Below are 23,444 nucleotides of genomic sequence, written 5' to 3' on the forward strand. Positions count from 1 at the left end.
TTGCCGGTTGGGACATCTTCTGGATATATGGCCAGGAGAGGTATTGCTGGATCCTCCAGTAGTACTATGTCCAATTTTCTGAGGAACTGCCAGACTAATTTCCAGAGTGGTTGTACAAGCTTGCAATCCCACCAACAATGGAGGAGTGTTCCTCTTTCTCCACATCCTCGCCAGCATCTGCTGTCACCTGAATTTTTGATCTTAGCCATTCTGACTGGTGTGAGGTGGAATCTCAGGGATGTTTTGATTTGCATTTCCCTGATGATTAAGGATGTTGAACATTTTTTCAGGTGCTTCTCTGCCATTCGGTATTCCTCAGGTGAGAATTCTTTGTTCAGTTCTGAGCCCCATTTTTTAATGGGGTTATTTGATTTTCTGGAGTCCACCTTCTTGAGTTCTTTATATATATTGGGTATTAGTCCCTTATCTGATTTAGGATAGGTAAAGATCCTTTCCCAATCAGTTGGTGGTCTTTTTGTCTTATTGATGGTGTCTTTTGCCTTGCAGAAGCTTTGCAGTTTCATGAGGTCTCACTTATCAATTCATGATTTATAGCACACGCCATTGCTGTTCTATTCAAGAATTTTTCCCCTGTGCCCATATCTTCAAGGCTTTTCCCCACTTTCTCCTCTATAAGTTTCAGTGTCTCTGGTTTTATGTGAAGTTCCTTGATCCACTTAGATTTGACCTTAGTACAAGGAGATAGGAATGGATCAATTCGCATTCTTCTACATGATAACAACCAGTTGTGCCAGCACCATTTGTTGAAAATGCTGTCTTTCTTCCACTGGATGGTTTTAGCTCCCTTGTCAAAGATCAAGTGACCATAGGTGTGTGGGTTCATTTCTGGGTCTTCAATTCTATTCCATTGGTCTACTTGTCTGTCACTATACCAGTACCATGCAGTTTTTATCACAATTGCTCTGTAGTTAAGCTTTAGGTCAGGCATGGTGATTCCACCAGAGGTTCTTTTATCCTTGAGAAGAGTTTTTGCTATCCTAGGTTTTTTGTTATTCCAGATGAATTTGGAGATTGCTCTTTCTAATTCGTTGAAGAATTGAGTTGGAATTTTGATAGGGATTGCATTGAATCTGTAGATTGCTTTTGGCAAGATAGTCATTTTTAAAATGTTGATCCTGCCAATCCATGAGCATGGGAGATCTTTCCATCTTCTGAGATCTTCTATAATTTCTTTCTTCAGAGACTTGAGGTTTTTATTATACAGATCTTTCACTTCCTTAGTTAGAGTCACGCCAAGATATTTTATATTATTTGTGACTATTGAGAATGGTGTTGTTTCCCTAATTTCTTTCTCAGCCTGTTTATTCTTTGTGTAGAGAAAGGCCATTGACTTGAGTTAATTTTATATTCAGCTACTTCACCGAAGCTGTTTAGCAGGTTTAGGAGTTCTCTGGTGGAATTTTTAGGGTCACTCATATATACTATCATATCATCTGCAAAAAGTGATATTTTGACTTCGTCTTTTCCAATTTGTATCCCTTTGATCTCCTTTTGTTGTCGAATTGCTCTGGCTAGGACTTCAAGTACAATGTTGAATAGGTATGGAGAGAGTGGACAGCCTTGTCTCGTCCCTGATTTTAGAGGGATTGCTTCAAGCTTCTCACCATTTATTTTGATGTTGGCTACTGGTTTGCTGTAGATTGCTTTTATCATGTTTAGGTATGGGCCTTGAATTCCTGATCTTTCCAAGACTTTTATCATGAATGGGTGTTGGATCTTGTCCAATGCTGTTTCCGCATCTAAGGAGATGATCATGTGGTTTTTGTTTTAAGTTTGTTTATATACTGGATTACGTTGATGGATTTCCATATATTGAACCATCCCTGCATCCCTGGGGTGAAATCTACTTGGTCAGGATGGATGATTGTTTTGATGTGTTCTTGGATTCGGTTAGCAAGAACTTTATTGAAGATTTTTGCATCAATATTCATAAGAGATATTGGTCTGAAGTTTTCTATCTTTGTTGGGTCTTTTTGTGGTTTAGGTATCAGAGTAATTGTGGCTTCATAGAATGAGTTGGGTAGAGTACCTTCTGTTTCTATTTTGTGGATTAGTTTGAAGAACTGGGATTAGATCTTCTTTGAAGGTCTGATAGAACTCTGCACTAAACCCATCTGGTCCTGGGCTTTTTTTTTGGTTGGGAAACTATTAATGACTGCTTCTATTTCTTTGGGGGATATAGGGCTGTTTAGATCATTAACCTGATCTTGATTCAACTTTGGTACCTGGCATCTGTCTAGAAACTTTCCATTTCATCCAGGTTCTCCAGTTTTGTTGAGTATAGCCTTTGGTAGAAGGATCTGATGGTGTTTTGGATTTCTTCAGGATCTGTTGTTATGCCTCCTTTTTCATTTCTGATTTTGTTAATTAGAATGCTTTCCCTGTGCCCTCTAGTGAGTCTGGCTAAGGGTTTATCTATCTTGTTGATTTTCTCAAAGAACCAGCACCTTGATTGGTTGATTCTTTGAATAGTTCTTCTTGTTTCCACTTGGTTGATTTCACCCCTGAGTTTGATTATTTCCTGCTGTCTACTCCTCTTGGGTGAATTTGCTTCCTTTTGTTCTAGAGCTCTTAGGTGTGTTGTCAAGCTGCTAATGTGTGCTCTCTCTAGTTTCTTTTTGGAGGCACTCAGAGATATGAGTTTTCCTCTTAGAAATGCTTTCATTGTGTCCCATAAGTTTGGGTATATTGTGGCTTCATTTTCATTGATCTCTAAAAAGTCCTTAATTTCTTTCTTTATTCCTTCCTTGACCAAGGTATCATTGAGAAGACTGTTGTTCAGTTTCCACGTGAATGTTGGCTTTCTATTATTTATTTTATTATTGAAGATCAGCCTTAGTCCATGGTGATCTGATAGGATGCATGGGACAATTTCAATATTTTTGTATCTGTTGAGGCCTGTTTTGTGACCAATTATGTAGTCAATTTTGGAGAAGGTACCATGAGGTGCTGAGAAGAAGGTATAGCCTTTTGTTTTAGGATAGAATGTTCTGTAGATATCTGCCAGATCCATTTGATTCATAACTTCTGTTAGTTTCACTGTGTCCCTGTTTAGTTTCTGTTTCCATGATCTGTCCATTGGTGAAAGTGGTGTGTTGAAGTCTCCCACTATTATTGTGTGAGGTGCTATGCGTGCTTTGAGATTTACTAAAGTTTCTTTAATGAATGTGGCTGCCCTTGTATTTGGAGCATAGATATTCAGAATTGATAGTTCCTCTTGGAGGATTTTACCTTTGATGAGTATGAAGTGCCCCTCCCTGTCTTTTTTGATGACTTTGGGTTGGAAGTCAATCTTATCAGATATTAGAATGGCTACTCCAGCTTGTTTCTTCATACCATTTGCTTGGAGAATTGTTTTCCAGCCTTTCTTTCTGAGGTAGTGTTTATCTTTTTCTCTGAGATGAGTTTCCTGTAAGCAACAAAATGTTGGGTCTTGTTTGTGTAGCCAGTTTGTTAGTCTATGTCTTTTTATCGGGGAGTTGAGTCCATTGATATTAAGAGATATTAAGGAAAAGTACTTGTTCCTTCCTTTTATTTTTGTTGTTTAAGTTGGCATTCTGTTCTTGTGGCTGTCTTCTTTTAGGTTTGTTGAGGGATTACATTCTTGTTTTTTCTAGGGCATGGTTCCCGTCCTTGTATTGTTTTTTTTTTTTTTTTTTTTTTTTTTTTTCTGTTATTATCCTTTGAAGGGCTGGATTCCTGGAAAGATAATGTGTGAATTTGGTTTTGTTGTGGAATACTTTGGTTTCTCCATCTATGTTAATTGAGAGTTTGGCTGGGTATGGTAGCCTGGGCTGGAATTTGTGTTCTTTTAATGTCTGTATAACATCTGTCCAGGATCTTCTGGCTTTCATAGTTTCTGGTGAAAAATCTGGTGTAATTCTGATAGGCTTGCCTTTATATGTTACTTGGGCTTTTCCTCTTACTGCTTTTAGTATTCTATCTTTATTCAGTCTATTTGTTGTTCTGATTATTATGTGTCAGGAGGTATTTCTTTTCTGGTCCAGTCTATTTGGAGTTCTGTAGGCTTCTTGTATGTTCATGGGCATCTCTTTCTTTAGATTTGGGAAGTTTTCTTCTATAATTTTGTTGAAGATGTTTGCTGGTCCTTTGAGTTGAAAATCTTCATTCTCATCCACTCCTATTATCCGTAATTTGGTCTTCTCATTGTGTCCTGGATTTCCTGGATGTTTTGAGTTAGGATCTTTTTGCATTTTCCATTTTCTTTGATTGTTGTGCCGATGTTCTCTATGGAATCTTCTTCACCTGAGATTCTCTCTTCCATCTCTTGTATTCTGTTGCTGATGCTGGTATCTATGGTTCCAGATTTCTTTCCTAGGGTTTCTATCTCCAGTGTTGCCTCATTTTCGGTTTTCTTTATTGTGTCTACTTCCCTTTTTAGGTCTAGTATGGTTTTGTTCATTTCCATCACCTGTTTGGATGTGTTTTCCTGTTTTTCTTTAAGGACTTCTACCTGTTTGGTTGTCTTTTCCTGTTTTTCTTTAAGGACTTCTACCTGTTTGATTGTGTTATCCTATTTTTCTTAAGAGATATTTTTAAGTTAAGTTAAGGTGGGAAATGGGAATGAAAGAAAAAAAGAACATTCCTTGGATATCATAACCATTTCCATACTGGACAAAAAGAGAATATGCTCTTCCTCTGAGATATGAACACTCAGAAGACATAATCTGATTAATTGTCACCTGAGTCAATGAGATAAAAATCTATTTATTTTTCTCTCTGATGGCATGCCCATTTTCAAGAAGCACTTTTACCATCTAACAGAGTTCAAATTACATCTTCCATGATTGTGTTGTTTATTCAGATAATAAAAAATATTCTTATAGATAAGAATTATTTGGGTATCTTTGGAGCATACTGGTAACCTGGTCCTAACTGCAGAAATTCTGATTTTAGTGGGATCACCATTTCCAGAAATAAACAAAAACAAGATTTAACCAGATTTTTATTATTAAAAGTCATTTTGCTATCAGTGAAGGAGCTAGATTGGAATATGTGGAAAGTGGCAAGCCCAGAAAGCAGGCTGGAATGACACATAGACAGGCACCAGCACAAGTCTGTGCTCACAATTCCTAGTCACTGGCAATTCTGTGTACAGAATCATGTTGTCAGAGCTTGTGTGATTGCTTCCCTTACCTTAGTGAGCCTCCTTTGTTGCCTTGTTCTACAAAACACACACCCAGGATGGACCTACCCATCTACCCTCTGTATGTTGGTCCTCTCTATGCTTTCCAGCCTCATTCCCAGGTAATGAGATGAAAACCTCTGCTATTGGAAACTAAGTGTCTTCCCTCAGTAGTCTTGGTGGATTCATTTATAGGCTAATTCATCTCAAGAGAATTTTGCCATTTCTAAGAGACCTGCTCACTATTTGCACTCCTCTTGTGCAGGCAGATTCGTCAATGGACGAAATAGCTGTTTGTCTCTACAAAAGGACCTCCCACTTTCTTCTGTTTGTAGAGAAAATTATACAGGCCCTATGAGATGTGGGATGGTTAGAGCTAACAAATGCCCTGATGTTCTTTATGTTTTTCAAAAAGGCATTGACATTATTTTTGTTTTCATTAGTGTTTGTGTCTTTTCAGGACAGTTGACAGGGCAAATGTATATGTAAATATTTTAGGTTTTTCAGTAGATAATGTGGTCTCAGATCATTAAATTTAGCCTACTTGGTGCATAACATATAGTATAATAATATCAAATATAGATAGAAACAGTGAAGCATAGGAGGACAGAAGGACAAGGATTAAGGACAAAAGCCGGACAGATTATCCTTGAAACTCATTAGTTTCTATGTTGATTTTAGTATCGCTCATGTCCATTTCATTTGCTTCCTGCTTTATTTTTTGATGTATTGGTAAAGAGAAGGGACAGACATATTCTAATGTGCCAGTATTAGGAGTCAAACAAGGCAAAACAATTTCAATATGATAACATAAAACATCATTTGAAATGTATTAGCTGAAATTAAGATTGCGGTTTAATTATTTTAAATTTCGTTAATTTGAAGCTTTTATTAGATGTACTCCATAATGCAAGATTCTTGTAATTTGATTAAAGATTATCATAAGAAATATTTTTATAACAAAATGTGGTTGCTTAATTAAACCAATTTGTATCGCAGATTAAGCTAAGTGTAAGGAGATGCGGATCGTTCGACTGCCATTGAGAACAGGGATAAACTAGCTCTTTAGAGAACTTGAGAGAAGCTGTACTCTGAGTCAAATGAGAAGGGTCACAGAAAATAACATTTTTCTAAAACAGACGGCGGTTCAGACAATCTTGCATGAATTCTGGAATCTAGGACAGTTCTTGCCAGCATCTCTTGTTTATGTTATTAGATGTTTAGCTTAATTGAAGTACTCACTCGTAAACTACATTCCTTCAGAAACTTTAGTCCCTCAAAAATGGAAATAGGAGAGGATGCAAAGGGCATTCACTGGCCCCAACAGGAGACTTGTGTTCACAACACAAGGCCCGGGTCTGCTGTGCAGCCATCTATCCGCATCACCTCTCTCCACAGGAAAAGTGGGAGTGAGCGAGCAAGCGGCTTTTTACAAAGGGTTTGTACAGTGTGGGAAAGATGCAGATGCAGTGTTTCATCTCCCACTCCCAGATTTCGCACAGTGTTTTCCCGGACTTGCTATTTACTCGGAACACCTGTGAGAAGCAGTTCCAGAAGCTCGGTGAATGTCAAGATTAGTAAACTTCAGACTCTAGAATCCTGTGTGAAAGCCAGAGCCAGCATGAATATCCAGGACTTTTTCCCACGGTACCTTACAGATAATTGATATTAGTTCCCAGAACCCATCTCCAAGTCTTTTTAGTGGACTAAATTAGGTTAACAGACTTAGACCTGGAATCTCGAAACTAATTTAAATCCCCCTCCGGCTTTATCATCATTTTCTTGCAGCCCTGTTCATTCCTGGCTCCAACATCACTCTTCTCTTGGAGAAACTGCACGGTAGAGTTTAATAGTTTTCCTTTTCTCTTGGTCATTTGTTCATATTCTCTAGTTGGCCCCAGGCAATGTTATTTTTACTCTATCCTTGGCTACTTGACTATCTCTTTTTGTTCAGAAAATATCAACGAAAATCTTATTTCATCAGCATCTTTTACAAACATCAGCCAATTCAGTGTCTCTAAGTAATGGTTATCTTATGTGCTTTGTATTTATTTTACTTCTCTGGCTATTTCTTTAAGAACATAATTTCAAACACCAAGTTATCAGAGAATTGCCAGTGCAGTTATTCTGATTTCTCTAGATGCCCTTTATTGTTTTTACTCTGTATTCAAATACCTGTGCAATAACGTACAAAATCTTTTAACTTGTTTTTTACCATTCAAGCTACACTATCCAGTACGTCCTTGTTCTATGTAACTATTTGACTTCTTAAAATGGAATTAGTCCCAATTAAGATATCATAGAATTTTAGGTATGATATATTGAAGATATTATGGCAAATATTTCAAAATATTAATATTGTTTGAGTCTGATAACAAGTTAAAAATAGATATATTTGGAAAAATGAAATATAATAACAATTTATTTGACTTTTTGTTTTGTTTTATTATCATACACACACACACACACACACACACACACACACACACACATCTATTGTTCTGGAAAAATTACAGTTAAGCCTGAGGCACAAATGATACTTTTGTGGGAAGTATTGATTATACCAACAACAAAGTATGTTTTTTGTTGCGGGAAATATTAAAAAAGAATCCACGTTATTGCCGGCATGGCAGCAGTGTGTTGGCCCACCAGGCACTGGCAGACAATGGTCAGCATGTTCTCATCTTGTGGAGACTCTCTGACTCAGAGCTCCAAAATTTCTCTACCCAGCTTGCTAAGTTCCCATTGGTGGGTCGCTACCATGCCAGCCTCATGCTTCAAAACTCTCATGGCCTTTTGTGGTGCACTCTGGCAAACTCACACTTGGCCGCCATAACTTTCTCTCTTGAACCCAGTCTAGCTACAGTGTGAAGGAAAACTCCACACAAACTTAGTTCAGAATCAATTGTAATTCAATCGCTGGGGGCAACAACTAGCATCCCAATTTTGTAAACCATATTAATTCTAAATCCTCTGGAGGAAACCAACAGATACTAGCAGCTACAACTTGTCCTCTCCTTCTCCTGGTCCAAAAGCTCCTATCTCTCTCCTGCCTACTACTCTCTTCCATTCTCCAACCTGGAAGTCCTGCCTACTCGCCCAGTAATTGGTTCCTTTATTCTTTAGGGGATGGTTCACAAGAAGGCACCTGAGTAAGTTATTCATTCCTTCTGCAGACAACCCATCCTAGGAAAGCAGAATTAACATCAAAATTCAAGCAGCACCAGGGCCATCTACATCATGTTTGTTTATGGGTATTTTGACTGAATGTATGTCCTTGTAGTACTAGTGTGGCTGGTGCCAATGGAAGGTATCAGATCTCTTGAAACTGGAGTTACAGACAGATGATTGTGTGTCTCCAAGAAGTTTCTGAGGATGGTACCCAGGTCCTCTCAAAAAACAATCAGTACTTTTAAGCACCTTGCAATTTTCAAGCCCTGTATTTCCCCAATAATTTAAATATTTCAATTAAGTGCATTAGTTTCCTGTTCCTGGTGGAAAACAAAATGGCTACAAGTGTAATGACTTAAACAAGGCAGATCTATTCTCTTACAGTTTGGGAAACAGAAGCTTGTAACAGGCTTTTCAAGGAATGCTCCTTTCAAAGAATCTTCAGATTGTCAGAAAGTGCCTCTCTGCATTGACTATGTCCTCTTTGTGGATCACCTCAAGGAACAGGAGGCATATGGAAGTTTCTCTCTTTCTGTTGATTCTATTATTCATCCTAGCTCTGATCTGTCTATGTTCCTCTAATACACATCTGTGATTACACTGGACTCAGTCAGAAAACTGAGTTGCTTCTTCTAGTCTTAAGACCCCTCATTAAGTCATATCCACAAAGTTCTTTGCTGTGCAGAGTGACGTTCACCAAGAGGTTCAAATCTAGACACTCCCTGTGGTGCATGGGTGGTTACATGTTTCATGTTACTCGAATTTATATGTTTGTTGTTTATGATTTAAAGTTTAGTTATGTCAAATATGTTAATTAAACTAGCTCATTACTAGCAAGAGACAGGAAAAAGACAAAAGTCTCAAGCAGTGTGGCACAAAAACTCATTTATTGATGCCACCGACCTTATGCTGGCCTTAGTTCGGCCATTTCTGTTTTTACCTTTCCCTGTGTGGTAAATGGAATTCTGTGGAGTATACAGAAGCACCCCAGAGCTCCTCGTCATTGAGCTGCCATTGAAACATACTGTGAGTGTTTAATGACTTGTGTGGGCTTTGGAGGGATGATTTACTACTCTGAGCTGTCTTCTTGTGGTCTCAAGATGTAGGAGTGATGAAGAAGTTGAGTGTGAAAGAGCAGTAAGCCAGGAGTGGTTCTTTCACACCATCACATAGCAAAGAGACTTCTTAGCAACAAGTAATTATCTATTTTAGTATTCTGTCAACATTGCTAATTTATTAGAAATCCTCAAACTCTGTTGATATGACTTTTTTGCATAATGCACATAAGCAAATACTTTGAAAATGCACTGTTTTCTTCTTTCCTTTGTCCATTCCTTTAAGCACAATTCAGAAATATGGAGCTCAGATGACAGCTTCAATATAAAAACACAGTTTCTTAGCTTGAGGGGCCCTATAGGAAGCTTTGGAAATGTTTGCGGAAAAAAAGATCAACAACACTCAGACTATTTCGTCTAAAGAGCAAAAACTTTAGCGTGGACAGTTCAGAGGCTGAGCTTTGTCTGCATTGAATGTCATATGGCTTTGCAATTCTATTTCATGACATTATTTTATTTGTTTGTTTCCCCATTGTTAGATACCATTTTATTCATATATAGGCAAAAGGCTGACATTAAGCTCAAATTGAAAAGGTCTTTAAAAATCTATTTCTTGGAAACATGTCTGATATTCTGTAATCTGTTGCAAATAATTAAATAATTATTACTTAACTAGTAATTGTATATTCGAAGAGAGGCAGAGATTCAAAGATTACAGAATTCAGAAGTGGAAATCTGCTCATTAGCTGCCCTTTATAGACTTCTGTTACATATATTTGGAAATTGCAGAACTAAATATTTCAAGACAGGTAGATGATGCTTATTAAATCGCACATCGAATAAGAATGAGGATCTAGAGTAGTGTTGTTTTTAATTCGCATAGAATTCTATGCAGAAGAGGGATACTACACATTCCTTGTCTGTGAGAGAAAGTATTCACCTGAGATGGTCCTTGATGTTTATTACCAGCTTAATACAGATATTAATTCTCACAGGACTTGCTTATAGGTCAAAATTCAAAGATTTTTTGCTAACATTGTAAACATAAATTTATTAATATTTTATGAACACCCTAATGGGTGATATTTGGTGGGATGTTATTAAAAGATTATACTTAAGATGGTTTTCTATAATTTAACTTATTCTAGATTTTGAAACAATGATTTAGGTCTTTCATGGTATGAAGAAGTATATCAAGATTAGGCGGAAGAGATGGCTCAGTGGGTAAGGTATTTTTATTTACTAGAATGTAGAGAGAGAGGGGTGGGGGAGAGGGGGGAAGGGGGAAAAGGGGAGAGGGGAAGAGAGGAAGAGGGTAAGAGGGAGAGAGAGAGTGGGAGAGGGGGGAGAGTGGGAGAGGGGAAAAGGGGAGAGGGGGAAAGAGGAAGAGAGGAAGAGGGAGAGAGAGTGGGAGAGAGGGGGAAGAGGAGGAGAGAGAGGGGGGGGAGAGGGAGAGAGGGAGAGACAGAGAGAGGGAGAGAAGGAGAGAGAGGGAGAGAGCATGCTTGTAACCTGGGGGTCATTATCTAGCAAACCCTACTTGGGGAATTCAAGGTCTGTGATAGACCCTGTCTCAAAATAAGGTAGATAGAATTACTGAAGATTGAGTCCTGGGACTGTACTCTTAGATCCTCATGCATTTTTTTCCACATGTGAACAGACACACACTTGTATGCACATATAATTACAGGTCATGATCTAAGATTCAATGTAAATATTCTATTTCATGAATAGTATATAAAAACAAACATTAAAAACAATGAATTTCCCCACAAAGATATAACATTAAATTTAGTTATTATCAGCTAAAATCTTTAGAGATGAATATCTCTATATGTCTAAAGGTAAGGTTTATCACATACTAGTATAAATTATAAATATTTAAATTATAAATCTTTCAAAGATCAACATAATAGAGCTGTAATTAGTATCACAATGGCACCAATATTTGTAGCATTTTCAAATTAGTCAAAAAGATTATTAAACTTGTTTAGAAAGATCCAGATAGATTTCCAGCTTTTCCCAACTTCAGAGTACTTTAAAAATATGTTTCATCCAGGACAGGAAAGTTCATACTGGATCACTTCTCTGGATTTGCTTCAAGCACCCGGGCTACAGGATGAGACACTGCCTCAGAAAACAGCAGTAACAACAACAATAACAATAACACCACACACACACACACACACACACACACACCCACACACACACACACCTTGCCCTCTTTAACATCTTTGATATAGTGATCTTATCCTAAAATATCTGGGTTTCGTCATTATGCCTTGGTTTGCATTAGCTGTCTTCAATGGTGAAACTTAAAGATGCATCTGGTATATTTAGCATCTAAGCAGGTGTGTTCTCTTAGAGCTTACCTTAAATATTCCACATCAGTCAAGTGTTTAAAGTAGTCTTTTCTAATTAAGCAGGATCATGTGCTGAGCACAGCTACCAGTAGAAGGAGCTGGGTTGTAAGCAACCATGTCTGCTGCAGTTGCAATGTTGCACTGATTTTTATTTTATACCTTTTATAATTCGAGAACACCACGCCTTTAGATTCAAGTCTCAAATACATAGTAGTAGTAGTAGACAATAGAGGAATTTTAAAGGCAGTGGAATGTTTCTCCTCTAGGCGACTTCAGAAACTGGTTTTTCCATGTAGATGCTATTTTCCTTTCTTACAGTGAGAACATTATCCTAAAACTTTTGGTAGTGGTTTGAACTTAAGCCAGATGACCTGATCATAAATTATTAAGGATCTTTCAGGATTTGGAGTCGGGGGGGGGAGGGGGGAGAAGAGTAGGTTCAAATTATATTGTATGGAAATTTTCAAAAATAAATGGCATTTATACTAATTTGCAAAAACACCCATTCTTTTCAGCATAGCCCCTTCATATTAAAAACAACAGTAGAATGATGTCATCTCTTTTTCAGTAACACCTTGCTATTCATTTCCTCACATGAACCATTTGGCACTAATCAATTGACAGTGACTTTTTTGTTAGGTGCAGAAATGAAAGCTGAATGGGTCATCTTATCCCAGGTTTTCCCATGGCTGACATTATAGTGGTATAGTCCAGTCTGGGTTGCCACAGCACTCAGGTTGGCTCATCTTGGCTTGTCTTCCCCACTGGAAACCATCCTCATTCTTTGCTTTTCTCCTCTATTACTTTCCCTTTCTGAAAAGATTAGCAATCCATCTAATGCAGATATTAATTATTTTTATATAGCAATTGGCATCCTTGTTTGATCTATGAACTCACTCATTCACTAAACATTTGTTTCATAATGGATACTAAATCACGTGCAATTCTGTCTGCTTCTTAGAGACCTGCAGTTATGTGCACTTTCCTTTGTTGGCCTTCTTTTCTGTGCTCTGCAACCTCCTCTCACTTTCTCTCATGTTCTGTCACAGACTAAGCCTTCAGTTCAGTACCAATATCTAACACTTGTTTGGCATGGATAACATAATGTTGCTAAAAATAGTTCAACTATCTATTGACATCCAAGAATTCAATGGTCAAGTCCTACTTAGGATTTGTGGTGTCAGCCTTTTCAAAGTGACTGCTCTTGGGATGTTATTAGGGTTACTTCCAGAATGCAAGAAGGTTTTGATAAGCTGTTGCTCAAATAATATGTCAACCTCTTCAGATTTTATAAACATTGCATGTCCTTCCTCTTCCCTGCCTGTTCTGTTGCTATTAAATTGTCACCTCATTCACTGTTTAATCATCCCAAAAATGCTTTAGTTATTTCCAAGAAAGTCTGAATGGTGGAAGTTGATTGCTTCCCAATTAACTAAAACATCTTTCTCCAGCCCAGCCCAAGTAGAGGGTATGCATCACACACTGCTTGTCATACCTGAAAAACTAGCTTTATTAATGCTGCCTAATATTTAATGTCTGCTCTTTGGGTGGGCGCACATAATGCCAAGTGACTTTGAAATGAAATTTTCATTTCTTTTTTGTCATATGGACAAATATTCTGTTTGAATTTACATATAGATTTGAAATTTTCTGGTAGCAAGTTTTGAGTTGTAGCTTTGCTTGTGGTTTCTCTGGCTTTTGTAGTTTTGTTTGTGACTTCTCTGGCCTTGGTAGTTTCTCTTTAAGTGGTGAGATACAGCATGACTCATTGGTCATCCCTCCCACCATTCCAGAGGCCTTAATAGTGTTTATGTGATCAAAGGAAAATGAAAGAATGTTCTCATTATGTGTTAATCTGCTTCTCCATGTTAACCACATTTTCACCTGATTTTGATGGTGAATTTTGCTTGATTTCTAAAAATTCTATTATTCACTGTAGAAACAAATCACTCGGAATCCATTTCTACTTCCTAGAAATGTAAAACTCTGTGACTGGAAAAATTTCTCCATAGAGAGCATTTATAAAATTCTGAGTTCTCTGTTGGAATTATCACCATCCCTGATTTCCAGCTATACTCTAGAGCCACAGCAACAAAAACTGTATGGTAGTAGCAGAAAAACAGACAGCTTGGACAGTGGAGTTGACCTGGAGACCCAGGCATAGATTCACACTCCTATGAATGCCAGAGTTTTGATTTAAAAAGGCAGAAATATGCACTGGCAGAAAGAAAGCATTTTAAACAAATGGTGCATCAAACTGCATCCCTCAGAGAAGAACAAAATAAATCCATATTTATACCCTGTACAACACTCAAGTACTTTGAAGCAAAGACCTGTACATAAAATCAGATACACGGAACCTGATAGAAGTGAAAGTGAGGAACTTCCTTGAACACAGTGGCACAAAAGACAAGTTTCTGAACAGAACAACTATGGTACAGACACTAAGATCAACGATCAATAAATGGGACATCATGAAACTGAAAATCTTCTGTAAGGCAAGAACACTGTCAATAGGACAAAGAGGCAGCCTACAGAATGGGAAACGATTTTCATCAATCCACATCTGATAGACATCTAACATAAATATCTCAAGAAATGCAATAATAATAAAAAGAAATAATCCAAAATTTAAAATTGGGTACAGATCTAAACAGAATTCTTATCAGAGAAATATCAAATGGCCAAAAACACTTAAAGAAATGTTCAACATCCCTAGCCATGAGGAAAATGCAAATGAAAACTACTTCGAGATTTGATCTTACACCTGTCAGAATGGCTAAGGTCAATAATATAAATGACAGCTCATGCTGGTGAGGAAGTGGAGCAAGGGAAATCCTTCATTGCTGGTGTGAGTGCAAACTTGTACATCCACTATAAAAATCAATATTGGGGTCCATCAGAAAACTTGGAATCAGTCTATGTCAAGACCCTGTTATACTGATCTTGGGCATGTAACCATAGGATGCTCCAAATTACTGCAAGGACATTTACTCAACAGTATTCATTATGGCTTTACTCATAATAGCTAGAAACTGATCAATGGATTCAGAAAATGTAGCACATTCTCACAGTGAAGTATTACTTTGTTGTAAAAAAAAAATATGACATCATGAAGCTAGCAGGTAAATGGATACAACTAGAAAGTCATCTGGAGTGAGGTAGCCCAGACCCAGAAATACAAATACGGTGTATATTCGTTTATAAGTGGATATTTTAATAAGTTTAAGTAAATGATAATCAAGCTACAATCCATAGACTCAGAGAGGTTAGGAGAAAATGAGGGCTCAGAGGGTGTATGGATCTCCCTAGGAAGGGGAAATAGAATAGATTCGTCAGGTGGACTAGGAGTTGGTAGGGGTGGGAGGAGAAGGGATCAGTGTGCAGAGGCTGGGGAGAGAGAGTCCAGGAAGAGACAGCTGGGATTCAGGGCCATTGGGGTGGGGGGTGGGGGCACAATGTGGAAACAGTGCAGTGGAACTTTTGTTTTGGAATCTATAAGGTGATTCTTTTCAGTACTCCTAGTAACAAAAGATAGGGAGTCTTAACTGGACTTTTTTTTTTTTTTTTTTTTTTTTTTTTTTTTTTTTTTTGTAGCCAGAAAGGCTTCCAGTGGTGGGACTGGGTTGCATTCTGTTGAGTTGTTCCTTGAGGAGGTTCTATGGCGACATCTAAACAACCCAGGCTGATGCTAGGACAGAAGGTCGTTCTCTGAAAACTGAGGGCAGGGCCCCATTGTCAATAACGGCACCAATACATCTCATTGAACACAGAGAGGTTGAGCTGGTGCCTTCATCGGACTTTTATTCATGCATTCTAATCTCTGGCACAAGGAACTCTTCGAGCTACAGAAAGAGAAACCTGAACACCAACCCAGCCACCACCCTACAATCTGTCCTGCCTGCAAGATGTGCTGGGACAATGGTGGCACAGAACTTGTGGGAACAGTCAACCAATGTTTTAACTTGAGGCTCACACCAGCAGAAAGAACCCATGCTCAGTACTGCCTGGGGATGGTCAGAAACTAGAGATTGGATAGTCCAGAGACCTAGGATAGAACCAAACAGAACTGACCAAATAAAATAAATTAATTAAAATAAATAAATACAATGATTCCTAGTGACACTCTTCTATATTCACAGATCAGTATCTTGTCTAGTCATTATCAGATAGACTTCCTCTGGTTCCTCTGTCAGTAGATTAGAGCCGACGAGAAAGAATCACAACCAGACATTTTTTCGGGGGTGGGGTGGGGAGGAGGTAGATAGGTCTAAATTGGAGGTATCTATCATATTCCTCCCCTTGGAGATCAGGGAGCCCTGGAAGTGAGAGAGGAGAGGTTATAGGAATCAGAGGGATGGAAGACCTAAGGAGAACACGACCCACTGAAACAGCTAAGCAGTTCTCATAGGGGCTCACAGAGTCTCAAGTAGTAAGCATGGACCTGCTGGGTCTTTGTAAGTATTAAAGCTGTTAGCATGGTGGCTTTGTGGGAGTTTGAACAACGGGAGTGGGCGTATCTCTGATTCTTTTGCCCCATATTTGGATGCCTTCTGGAGCCTGTATATGAGGACTTTCATCTTGTCTTACTATATCCTACGCTTGTTGTTTCTTCTCTTTTCTGAAGAGGAAGCAGTGTAGCGGGAGTGGACCTGGGGTAGAGGACAGGTCGGGGATAACTCAGAGGAGTGGAGGGAGGGAAAAATGTGGTTAGGATGTATTTAAAAGAATTGTATGAAAGAATTTATTTTTCAGTAAAAAAAAAAAATCTGAGTTTTTACATTTTTAAAATATCTGCATTGACTTATGTTTTATGCCCGTATTTTTTTTTCACTAAATGAAAATGTTTCTCTTAACTTGAACTCAAAAGTCATTAAGCTATTTCCCTCTGAAAGCTTTAACTTATAATTAAAAAATATATAATTCTATAAGGGTTCACAGAAAGCATCTAGTCAAAGTATTTTATATTAATGAAATATTTCAGGTATAGAATTAGTTTATATGAAAGAGTCGTTCAAGGTACAGCATGGGAAATAAAGTACTATGGATTCAGGTGATGATATTCAGGATGCTGGTGAAAATTCATTAACTCAATCCTTCCCAGAGGAAATCTTGGCACTGAATTTTGCTTATTCTATTACTCAAGTAATAAACTGGGCTACATACTTACGTTCCCCAAATTAATAGACCCACCATTTTCATATACTTTTAAGATTCACTTATATTTATTTCTTATGTGTATGAGTTTGAGTGTTTATCTGCATGTATGCATCTACCCTATATGTGTGACTATTGCCAATGGAGTCCCAAAAAAGGCACCAGATCTCTGAAATGACTGATATGTGTGAGCTGTCATGTGAGTTTTGAGAATCGAACCCAATCTCACTGAAGGAGCAGCAAATGATGCTAACCAATAAGTCATCACTCTAGTATCATTATATTTAATATATAGATTTAGTAATTAATATCCATCAGACATCTTAGGCAATAGCCGATATTGTTGTCTATGTAATATTTTTGAGATTTATCCATGGCATCTCAAGTATCTAAGAGACTTTCATTTATCTCTGTTATATTTCTATTATAGGATGTTAATATTCTATTGCCTCAGAAGCAGTTAGACTTCAGTTTTTTAAAGCCATCCTGCAATGACTATGTCTAAGAATGGGAAGATAATTTTGTAGGCTGTGAGTTCATCCAGCGAATTTTTTAGGTACATTCTGAACCCTCTGAACCTTCACCCATTCTATTTCCCACATCTTCTTCACATCTTCATCATTATTCAGGAATCACTAGATTTGTGATTTTAGCAATTTCATGACTATGAAGTGTGATCTTAGCATTGTGCTATGAATTTCTCTGAAGACCAGAGGTCTTCTCAGACACTTATTGGACCATGTGACGTCTCCGTCAAGAGAATTTTTGTCTACCTGGTGTGTTTTTACTTTATTGTTTAAAATACGCTGATGAGAAATATATAACTACCTTCTGGTTCATTTTTTTTGTCCTTTATGCTATCTTAAACAGAAATTCAGGTATGATAAGAAGTTAGAAATCTATTTTTTCATATGTATGAGGCTATGTCTGAATAATTCATATGATTTTATTATTTTCTAATAGCACCTGGCATTTATCCAGTTTTCATAAATGTATGCAAAGATTTCTGGGATTTCTTATCTATTCCTTTGAACTAGTTTCTATGACTAAACTTTAACTGCAGCCATTCTGGATTAAAACTTACTTAATAGTTCAAATAGAAACTCCATGAATTTTGCTCCTTTGGCTTTAATTTTTACTATTTTAAGCAGTTTTTTTTTATCATTTGCTTTTGCATACATATTTCAAAACTAACTTTTCAAGTTCTGTGAATAAAGTATAATGATATTTAATAATAATTTTATTTGTATTATAGATTAATTTATGATATTGAATCTTCCATCTAGGAACATATGCATTTGTTGATTTATTTTGAATTTTAATAGATAAATTAACCATAGGCAAAGTTACTGCTCAAAGTCACATAGCCAATTAACAGCAAAGCTAGTGGTAGAAGAAATGTCTCCTGACTCTTTAACAGTTCACACACTTAAAGGCTTAATTATTTAGTCAGTTAAGAAAAATTTTCCAGTTTTTTGCAGCTACAGAACCCATCAGCATGAAAGAGAATCCAACTTCTGTATTTTACCAGGCCCTTGATAATCAAAGTGTTCTCAGAGGGCTTGTTAAAATTGGAGAATCTCAGTCCTAAAGACCTAGAATCTTCATTTTAAAAAGATTGCTGGCTTATTGATAGACACTGTTTGTGAGACGATGCGGAATACTGCTTTGCCAAAGAGGCCTGATATTCACAGTATTGATTCCTTTCTTTGGAATCTCTCAGAACTCCTGGTGCTGATGCAGAGGCCGGTGAACTCTAAAGGTTTCAAGAAAGCATCCTGGAGACCTGGGTCATGATGGTTAGGTGTTACCCTTTCTCTGCACTTAGACATTGTGCCTGCTTTTCTGAACAGACATTAAAAAAATCCAAAATAATGGGTTGGAGAAATGGCTTCACAATGAGGATGCTTACTGCTTTTATAGATAACCCAAATTTTAGTATGCTTGCTGGATGGCTCTCAAAGGCCTATCTCTCCTGCTCTAGGGCATGACTTCTCCTGCCCTCCTTAGGCATCTGCACACACAGGGAGCATGCACATAAGTGCATGCACATATATGAGTAAAATGATAAACATACACACATATTCCAAATAAATCTCATTCCAAAATGAGAGCTGGCAGGATAGCTCAGTGGGTAAAAATGCTTGACATCAAACTGAAGGTGTAATTTAGGTTCCCAGGGTCCATGAAATAGAGGGAGCTAAACAGACTCCTGAAAGTTATACTCTGACTTCCATACATAAGGTTCTGGCATATGTGCTTGCACATGCAACTTTCTGCATGCATATACACACAGATAAAAATTGATTTAATTGAAGATATTTTAAAATCCCAAATGATAAAATATTATCTAGATAATCCTTTATTATATTTATTCAAAGGAAACACAAGGTTAAATAAATGGTTTTCTGAAACAATACATTTCAGAAGAGCAGGACTTTGGGGGTGAGTTTGTGTGTGTGTGTGTGTGTGTGTGTGTGTGTGTGTGTGTGTGAGCGCTTGTGCGTGCTAGCTGCTAACTACGGGTGTTTAGAAAACAAACATATTTCCTTGAAATCACAGTGCTTCCCTAAGTTGAGATATTAGCTACTAAATGTTATTGGGGAAAAACTTTAAATGTTGAAAAGTCAGAAACACAGATCTTCAGTTTTCCAGTAAAAGGCAAAACCCATCCTACCTGTTTAGTAGACAGCTTCATTTTACTAGTAGTGATTGGAGTTCAGCACCCTGGTTACTATAACAGCAAGTTATTCCTAGATGCCAGGGGACCAAGAAGGGGGTGGGAAAAAAAGGTGAAGAGGGGATGGAGGAAAAAAAGTGAATTCCCTGCAATATCGCCGCGAGCCACTAGGGGTACCTTTGTATCATTTTTCATTCTGCACCGATTTGGAGTAGAAACCTGTATTAGGGGAAAACCAGGGTCCTCGGCATTTTTTTCTTTTCTTTCTTTCTTTTTTTCTTTTGCGAGCAGTGCACCCAGAATCCAAAAAGATTTTTTAAAAATTAAAAAAGGAAGGAAGGAAAGAAGAAAAGGAAAGGAAAGAAAGAAACCACAGCCCTTCGGTAACCCGGATAGGGCTACGGAATCGTTCTACTGGACACCAGCACTGGGGATTCATTTTTGAGGTCAATTTCCAATCGAGATAAATCTATTGGATTAGTAGGATTATCTGATCGCAGCTCAAAGAAGTAACGTTGTTTGGTCGTTTGTATTTCTTGCCTGATGGTAGGAATTACACGGATGCGGCTTTGGTTCTCCAGGATTCTGGATCCTGGCAGCATCTGGAGAGAAAAAAAGCATCAATCCACACGTTTAGGAAGTGTCCGTGGGTGAATAACGAGGGAGGGGGAGGTGGATCTGGGGTTGCGGCTGCTTAAAGAAAAAAATAAATAAATAAAGGAAGCATCTTGAATTCTGAAACAAGAATTACCCAGTTCCAGAGGTTGAAAAGAAAGCATCTGCAAACTGGTAAATACTTTGACCGTTTCGGATTGAATTTGACGGGGAAGTGTTGGTAAAACTGTCTCCTTGAATAATGGAAAGAGGACTGGGGGAAGATGAGGGGGCTCCCTCGGTGGACGTGTCTTCCTGAGGGTAAGTTTGTGCCTCTTTCCTCGGGAGAGGGCTGCGGGTTTGGGTATCACTGTGCGGAAGGGGTTGCGGACGCGGCGCCGGAGAAATGGGGCGAGCAGGCTGGAAAGCCCACCTCGCGCATCTCCCAGGCATCGCGACCTCTCCGCTCTCACCGAGCTTCAAAACCTGGGTTTTGTGGCGTCAGTGGGGAAGCCAAGCAGCCTTCTGCCTCTCAACTTTGCCTTGGAAAAAAAGAATCTCTCAGTGAGGAGATCCCTCTTGGATCAGGAGATTTTTCTCTTAGAGATACTTTAAGGAGAGGAGGCAGCCAGTGCTTTAGAAAATCCTGCTTGGGGGGTTGGGGGAGAGCTCCGGTCTTCATTGTGCTGCCTCGGCCCAGTTTCCCAGGCTGTCTAAGCTTCTTGGGGGAATGCTGGGGATGCAGTCAGCAAGAGGATGGCCTTTTTCATAAGCTCCGATGTTCCCACCCTCTGTTTCTTTCTGCCTTTCCCCACCACCTCCTTCTTTCGGTCGGGCACTAAAGGGTTACAGTCGCTGCATCTGATCCTAGAGAAAGAAGTAGGATTCTGCCACTCAGGTTATCTTGTGACTGCCTTTTAGGACTTTGCATAATACAGTCCGTCTTAACTTTCTTGAGTTAGACGAGCTTCTTTGCAGTATTTCCGCCCAGGGCCCAGGCTGAGTGCACCGGGCATCGGGCATCGAGCCACCTTTGGGATTTTAGCTTGCTTTGCTCTGCTCCTGACTCCTAGTTTTTCTTTCCCAGGGAGCTGTGAGTGCTTGCATTTCTAGTGATTTTCTTGCAACTGAATTTAGGTTAAAATATTTTTTTTTCTTTCAGTTAAAGAAATTTTGTAGCTCTGAGAAAAAAACTCCTCTGTGCTCACAGAAGGAAATCGATTGTACCAGTGGTAATTAAAATTAATCTTTCAAATGCGTGAATATTAATTGACTTAGGGAAGTAAAAGTTGTTTTGGAATCTGAAAAGGACATTATTCTCATTGAAGTTTGAAATCCACACAGCTCGAGCACAATTATATTTACATAATAATATATAAGTATTTGTGAATTGTATGGAAGTGTCTATAGATGCTTAGATTCAGGAAACTCCCTCACATCCCTTGACATTTCAGGCTCTTTAAGTTGGCCTTTTCTGTTTAAGGCTGAGCATTCGCTTATAAAATAGCAACTGCTCAAATGCACTGGAATAAAATGAAGAAAGGTAATTGTCGTGATGTAAAATGTGGCATCTGGTATTATTTTAGTCTCCTAAAGGAAGCATTAGATATTTTCCCAGGATTTGTGTTGATACCTTGTGAAATGTGTGCAGACACCTTTACTTTTAACATTAAAGACTCTCCTGTAAGTCTGGACTCACCAGAGAGACAACTCTTCAACATCATCCGAGCTCATCCCCTCCCATCCTTACTTGGACAAACTTCAAATACTTCAGATAGCACTCTGGCTATGATGAGAGAAACCTTACCAAACGTCCCCCCTACCCCTGGATTGCCCATGTGTTTTTAAAACTGAATTCTGCAGCTAGTATATGAAATTTGTATTTTAAAGATGCAATTGCCAAGTTGAAAACTTTTGTGTCCCAGGAATTTTAAAGTGGGAACTTGTCTGCTTCTTGTTTCTGTGGTCTTAGGTTAACCCTTTGTAAAGTGATAGATTCCGAGGAAGAGTTTCTACAAGCTCATTCGTTTCCCCCAGATATTTGTGAAGCTGGCCCTGCCTCTTTTCCATGCTTCTCTGTCACGTGGTTTGTGTGCTTTGGAAGGCAAAGAATGGATGTTCTGTGTGTGGTACATTCCAGCCACTGCTCCTAGCCACAGAGTCTAGGAATAGCAAACATCCAAATAATAATACAAATAATATTTACTGATAATACAAAATCAATAAAGCATGTTGTGTGATAGGTGGGTTATATTTCTCTCTTTAGGCGATTGAGAATACAATTATCGACATAAAGGCGATTAGAAATCCAAAATATAAGATGGGGGTCCTTTTAAAGATTAACTTGCATATTCCAAAATCATTAAAGCAATGGTGCTTGTGGTGACTGAGAGCCTCAGACTGATGACAAAGGTGAGTGAGTTGACATACCTCTGCAGTAGCTTGGAAATACTTTTCTGTCAAGAGTAGCTGATATTTTCCAAGGCTTCATTATGTTCTTTTTGGGTGGTGAAAAAGAAAAGGGGCAGCTTTGACCTTCTCTTTGTATAATCTACTTGGAGGGCTGATGACGTTTCTACAGTAAATCTCTACGCAAAGTTCTGATAAGCCTTGTGTGAGGTAAGACCATGTTGACAGCCAATAGCAAAGGATGTAGCTCATAGAGAATACTCCAAATTTATAGCCGCACCCAGCTTGTGGATACAAGCTCAGCACAGGTTGACAAACAGAGAGGACCACTTATAGGTCTGGCGAGTCACTACAGGGTGCACTTGTTAAATTCAGTACATTTTGTTCTATTTTCTCCAGCACACATATGGTAATGATTTCTCAAAGGCACAGGGTGTCCTCGCTTGGCTCCTTTTGTTTTATGTTAGAGTTTCACAAATGTGTAATTTGGAAAAGGAGGTTAAAAGTTTACAATTAAGGTGAAAAATGGCAAATTCCATTCTTAATGTAAGTGAAAGACATAGGTATTGGATTCCCCAAAGCTACTGCATTCCCCTGGGCATTGCTATCTTCTATATGGTCTAACTGGCCTAAATTCCAGACATTACTAATATAGTGGCTGTGGCTATCATGGTTCTGATATGATAACCACATTCACTGTGATCCCCCATTTTTTTAAAAGATGAAATTCTACCTGCTATTAAGTGGAAGTACACTAAAAGGGAGAGTCTACTTTTCTGCATGATTGAAATTCAACATACATTATCTGTTGTACAAAACCTCTCTCTTTTGCTGTATTGGGACCTGCA

General features: G+C 38.3%; 1 protein-coding gene across 10 annotated transcripts in view; it reads left to right on the plus strand.

Moving 5' to 3' along the window:
• Positions 1-23,444, plus strand: part of Nlgn1 (neuroligin 1) — an 891,542-nt gene that overhangs the window by 171,266 nt on the left and 696,832 nt on the right. The window contains exon 1 of one of the 10 annotated variants that reach the window (XM_029475309.2): positions 19,818-20,039. The exons of 6 other annotated variants lie outside the window; for them this stretch is intronic. The gene's annotated coding sequence lies outside the window, so the exon portion shown is untranslated. 3 more of the 10 variants (XM_021157770.3, XM_029475307.2, XM_029475308.2) reach the window with 3 other exon arrangements.

This window comes from Mus caroli, unplaced genomic scaffold (genome assembly GCF_978045245.1).
Source record: "Mus caroli unplaced genomic scaffold, Mus_caroli_1 scaffold_3, whole genome shotgun sequence".
Lineage (NCBI taxonomy): Eukaryota > Metazoa > Chordata > Mammalia > Rodentia > Muridae > Mus > Mus caroli.